Here is a 6648-nt window from a genome sequence, read left to right on the forward strand (position 1 = left end):
TCCAGCTACTCGGAAGGCTGAGGCGGAAGGATCGCCGGAGCCCATCAGGTCGAGGCTGTGATGGCCGGGAGCGGCCACTGCACTCCAGTCTGGGTGACAGAGTAAGACTCCAACTCAAAAAAAATAAAAAATAAAAATAATAAATTATCTTTTGCTTATAAATTCAAAGGTGATAGGATTTAACTAGGGAAACCAGAGGTTGTCTCAATGAATTCTGGAATTGGAGAGTTGCTGGTCTGTGATGGTGAAGGTAGGGAAGGGTCAGAGCCATTTAACACCAGGCATTTGAAGGTCGAATTCCACTTCTCGCTTATTCAGCGCATTACATTGGGTGCATTACTTAATCTTCCCTAAGGTTGTCTTCAAATAAGAAAAATGCAGCCGGGCTCAGTGGTTCAGCCTGTAATCCCGCGCCTTTGGGAGGCTGAGGTGAGTGGATTGCCTGAGCCCGCGGGTTCGAGACCCACCTGGGCAACTTGGCGAGACCTCATCTCTACAATAAATCAAAAACTAGCCGGGTGTGGCAGCGCGCGCCTGTAGTTCCAGCTACTTGGAAGGCTGAGGCAGAAGGATCGCCCGAGCACAGCAGGCTGCGGTGGCCAGAGCGGTCATTGCACTCCAGTCTGGGTGACAGAGTGAGACTCCAACTCAAAAAAATAAAATAGAAAAGAAAAATGCAGGCCGGGTTCGGTGGCTCAGCCTGTAATCCCAGCACTTTGGGAGGCCAAGGCGAGAGGATTGCCTGAGCTCAGGGGTTCGAGACCCACCCGGGCAATTTTGCGAGACCTCTACAATAAATCAAAAATTAGCTGGACTTGGTAGTGTGCGCCTGTAGTTCCGGCTACTTGGAGGACTGAGGCGGAAGGATCGCCGGAGCCCAGCAGGTCGAGGCTGCGGTGTCCGGGAGCGTGTCACAGCACTCCAGTCTGGGCGAAGAAGTGAGACTCCAACTCAAAAAAAAAAAAAATGCAGCTGGGCGTGGTGACTCACGCCTATAATCCCAGCACTTTGAGAGGCCGAGGTGAGAGGAATGCCTGAGCCCACGGGTTCGAGACCAGCCTGGCAACTTGGCAAGGCCTCATCTCTACAATAAATCAAAAATTAGCCGGGTGTGGTGGGGTGTACCTGTAGTTCCAGCTTCTTGGAAGGTTGAGGCAGAAGGATCACCTGAGCTCAGCAGGTCGAGGCTGCGGTGTCCATGAGCGTGCCACTGCACTCCAGCCTGGGCAACAGAGCAAGATTCCAACTCAAAAAGAAAAAAGAAAAAAAAAATGCAGCTAGGAGTGCTTATAGAAGTACATGAGACAAATTATATAAAACGGCTATCATAATTCCTGGAACATAATATATATTCAATAAATATCAACACTCTGTTGCCAGAAAATTCATCCATAATTTTTTACTTCATAAATTCTGCAAGTTTATAGGTCTGTTTGATTTCACTTAGAATTAATGATATCTATAGACTTTACTTGAGCAACATTGTCTGGATTATGTTTTTCAAGTGTAGTGACCCATTAGTTGGCTGTAATATCAATGTGGTTGGTCATGAGCAATATATTTGCAAATAAATAGAGTAGAAATTATCAAAGCATATGACACATAGCAGTTTAGATATATGTATGTGTGTGAACTGGATTATATTAAGAAAAATAAATATATTTCTTACTATGGGTTTTGTTTTGTTTTTTACACTTAAAACCATTGCTCTAAACCAGTGCTGTTCGGCATATGGTCTGGAGACACCTACGTTAGAATAATTTGAATGCTTGTTAAAAATACAGATTCTGTGCTGGTCATGGTGGTTCATACTAGTAATTCCAATGTTTGGGGAGGCAAAGGAGGGAAGACTGCTTGATGCCAGGAGTTCCAGACCAGCCTGGGCAACATAACGAGACCTCGTCTCTCAAAAAAACAACAAAAAAACTAATTAACTGGGTGTGATGGTGCCCCTGTAGTCTCAGTTACTTGAGAGGCTGAGGTGAGAGAGTTGTTTGAGCCCAGCAGTTCAAGGCTGCAGCGAGTTATGATCTTGCCACTGCACTCCAGCCTGGGTGATACAGCAAAACCTTGTCTCTAAAAAAAATTTTAAAAGACAGATTCTTGAACTCCACTACTCAAAATATGAATTTCCAGGAGTAGAGTAGAGGAGTCTACATTTTACCCACTTCCCTAGGTAAATCTCTCATACACTGAAACTTGAGAACCAATGATCTAAACCTACAGAAAGGAGCCTGATGCCATGGTTCACACCTATAATCTCAGTACTCTTGGAGGTGGATGTGAGAGGATTGCCTGAGCCCAGGGATGCAAGACCAGCCTGGGCAACTTGGCAGGATCTCATTTGTACAATAATTTTTTTAAAAAATTAACTGGGCATGGGGACTCATGCCTGTAGTTCCAGCAACTTGGAAGGCTGAGGCGGAAGGATTGCCTGAGCCCAGTGGGTAGAGGCTGTTGTAGCAGTGAGTGTGCCACTGCACTCCAGTCTGGGCGACAGATTGACTCTTACTCAAAAACAAACAACAACAAAAAACTACAGAAAGCATCCAAATGTTACCTATTATTATATAATTAAATTCATTCCTTTGGTCGGGCTTGGCAGCTCAGCCTGTAATCCCAGCACTTTAGGAGGCAAGGTGAGTGGATTGCCTGAGCCCAAGGGTTCCAGACCAGTCTGAGCAACTTGGCGAGACCTCGTCTCTACAATAAATCTAAAATTAGGCGGGCGTGGTAGCACATGCCTGTCGTTCCGACTACTTGGAAGGGTGAGGCGGAAGGATCGCCGGAGCCCAGCAGGTCGACGCTGGGGTGACCGTGAGTGTGCCACTGTACTCCAGCCTGGGTGACAGAGTGAGAGTCCAACTCAATTTAAAAAAAAAATTAATTCCTTCATTCAAACACTATTATGGAGCACAACTGTAATAAGAGTTCTCTGAGAAGGAAAGAGGAGGGGGTCATTAATCTATTTTGAATAATGTAGCATTTATCAACATAGTGTCCTAGGTATTTTAATTGGTCTAATATGTTTTGATGCATTTGACTTCCTGTTTACAAAAGACAACTAACTGTAAGGAAGGAATTCCCAACCATGATGTCTCAAAGATTCTACAAAGTCTCAGAAAGTTGAATTATGAGCAGTTGCCTATATTTACCACAGTATGTCAGTTTGGGAAGCATAACAAGACCATGTCTCTACAAAAATAAAAATAAAAATAAATAGCCAGATGTGGTGGCGTACATCTGTAGTCAGCTACTAAGAGGCTGAAGCAGGAGGACCACTTGAGCTCAGGAGTTGGAGGGTGCAGTGAACTAAGCTTGTTACTCTGCAGTCCAGGCTGGGTGACAAAGCAAGACCTTGTCCCTAAAAAATAATAATAAAATAAAATATCAGAATTGAAACGTGCGTTAGATATGATCTTGTTTAAACTTTTTAGTTGTAGTCCAGGAAGCAAATGTGACTCATCAAAGCTGATTTGGTTTTTTTGTTTGTTTGTTTGTTTGTGTAGGAGTCTTACTCTGTCACCCAGGCTGGAGGGCAGTGGCACGCTCATGGCTGATCGCAGCCTCAGTCCGCTACGCTAGGCGATCCTTCCATCTCAGCCTTCTAAGTAGCTGGAACTACAGGCGCACACCATCATGCTCGGCTCATTTTTTGATTGATTGTAGAGATAAGATCTTGATAAGTTGTCCAGGTTGGTCTTGAACCCCTGGACTCAGGCAATCCTCTCGCCTCCACCTCCCAAAGTGCTGGGATTTCAGGCATAAGCCGCCATACCTGGCTAAGATAATTTGTTTAGATAAACAAATTTATTGAAATTTATTGAACTATTATTATGCATCAGGACCTGAGGTAGGGTGACCAACTGTCCCGGTTTGCCTGGAACTGAAGGGTTCCAGAGACACAGGATTTTCAGTGCTAAAACTGGAACCATCAGGGTAATCACTCTGTGGTTCCCTCTGTATACACATTGATAAATCTGTATGCCTTCAACAAAAAAAAAACAAACAGATGTCAAATAGCAAAACAAAAAAATAGCTGAACCTGGTAACACGTGTCTGTAATCCCAACTACTCAAGAAGCTGAGGCGGGTGGATCACTTGAGCCTAGGAATTCAAGACCAGTCTGGGCAATATAGCGGAACCCTGTCTCAAACAAAACTGGAAAGTCCCAGGCAAACCTAGGCACTGGAGACAGAAAAACTTATGACATATGTCTTCTGCTTTCAAGTAGGAGAGACACCTTTGTGAGCAAATTGTTACAATACGGTGTGTTGAGTACCAGAAGAGCATTCACACTGTGAATGAGGCAAAATTTCAGGGATCCTGAAACCCCTAGGACAAGAAGGGACTTAGGTAGGTTTAAAGTCAGAGTAGGAACAGGGCCATTTCGAAAATCTAGTCTGAGGAATCAGTACAATAAAAGACATAGCAATGAAAAATAATGACTAAAAATTTATGGAGAATTTAGTTGTGCACCAGGCACTATGTTATGTATTATCTCTTCTAATCTTCACAACCCCATCAGGTTGGATTTGTCATCCAAGTGATAAAGATGCCGTTGAAAGGTTTTAAGTAAAGAAGTAATATAATTGTGGGCTTCAGAGATAAAGGATCACTATGTCAGTATGTAAAGTGCTTTTTAAAAAAATCCAGCCAGGTGCGGTGGCTCACATCTGTAATGCCAGCACTTTGGAAGGCCAAGGCAGAAGGATTGCTTGAGCCCAAGGGTTCAAGACCAGCTTGGGCAACATGGTGAGACCTTGTCTCTACAAAAGATCAAAAAATTAGCCAGGCATGGTGATGTGAGCCTGTAGTCCCAGCGGCTCAGGAGGCTGAGGCAGAAAGATTGCCCAAGCCCAGGAGGTCAAGGCTGCAGCGAGCTGTGATTGCGCCACTGCACTCTAGTCTGGATAACAGAATAAGACACTGACTCAAAAAAGAAACAAACAAGCCGGGCTCGGTGGCTCAGCCTGTAATCCCGCGCCTTTGGGAGGCTGAGGTGAGTGGATTGCCTGAGCCCACGGGTTCGAGACCCGCCTGGGCAGCGAGACCTCATCTCTACAATAAATCAAAAAATCATCCGGGCATGGTAGCGCGTACCTGTAATTCCGGCTACTCGGAAGGCTGAGGCGGAAGGATCGCCGGAGCCCAGCAGGTCGATGCTGCGGTGGCCAGGAGCGGCCACTGCACTCCAGTCTGGGCGAGAGAGTGAGACTCCAACTCAAAAAAAAAAAAAAGAAACAAACAAACCAAAACATATATACTATTCTGAAGTACCTATAACTTTACATAACCTCCCAAACCCAGCTTCATAAAATGCATTTCAATTCATAATACAGCTAAAAACCAAATTGTTTAATATCTTAACTTCTCTATTCTTTTTACCTCTTTTTTTTTTCTTTTTCTTTTTTCCATTTCTTCTATTCTTCCATTGACTTTCTACTAATGTACAAAACTCCGGATGGAAGCTACTAGGTTTTATGACAAGGGCTCCCTCTATTGGTTGTGTAGCAAAAAAGCAATCGTTTCTCATCCAGCAGAAACAATTGCTTTGTCTTTACAGTGATTCTTTTTCTGGTTTTAAGAAAATCAGAGCTCCTGCCCCTAAATTAAAATAATTTATAAAGTATTCAAATGAACATAAGATCCAGTTATTAGATCTTTTAAGTTTAAACCAAAGGAATAGTTTCATACTTGCAGTGACCATTTTTATTGGCATTGTTCCATTTCTTCATCAAAGAGCCATTTACATTCATTAAACTGGACAGCTATTTGAATTTCATAATAGAATTACCCAGACCTTCATTTCCTATTATGCCCATGGTCATAAGAATGAACTTTGTTATCACTTATCAGTAATAATCACTGATTGGGAATGTCATTTCTATACAGCTTCTAGAGCGCCTAAGCCCATGACAGGTCCGCTCCCAATAGCTCTAAATGAATGCCTGGCAGTGGCTGCAGCAAAAGCTCCACCCTGTAGGACTTCCCCCTTAGGGCTGTAGACAGAATCATTTGTTCATTCAACCAAGATCCACTGGCACTTGCTCCAAATCAGTTCTGTGCTTGGGAGACGTTAATAACAGCTGCTAAACACATGAACCCCTTCATATGGTGAGGGAGATACTTGGCATCTGAAACAATACCTCCAACTTGAAGCAGACCGTGATAAGTGTAATTACAATAGTACAATATGCCCTAAAAGCAGAAGGTAATACAAAATATGATTGAGAGAATTCAGAGAGACATTTTGGGGAAGGTATCATTGGGTTTGAATAGGACAGAAGTTCCATGATGGCAGGAATTTTTGTCTGTTTTGTTGACTGCTGCACCCTAGGTTCTTACAACTATGACTGGCACATAGTAAGTGTTTAATCAATAATTATTGAATGAATGGATAGATTTTTTTAAATCAATAAGAATTTTACTTACAGACAAAGGCCAGAAAAAAGAGTTTCCCTTTGAAAATACTTATCCTTACCGAGCATGGTGTCTCAAGCCAGTAATTGCAGCACTTTGGGAGGATGAGGCGAGAGGATTGCCTGAGCTCAGGGGTTCAAGACCAGCCTGGGCAACTTGGTGAGACCTCGTCTCTACAATAAATCAAAAAATAAGTGGGACGTGGTAGCACACACCTGTAGTTCC

This window comes from Carlito syrichta, unplaced genomic scaffold (genome assembly GCF_000164805.1).
Source record: "Carlito syrichta isolate Samal-C Ts95f unplaced genomic scaffold, Tarsius_syrichta-2.0.1 Scaffold309206, whole genome shotgun sequence".
Lineage (NCBI taxonomy): Eukaryota > Metazoa > Chordata > Mammalia > Primates > Tarsiidae > Carlito > Carlito syrichta.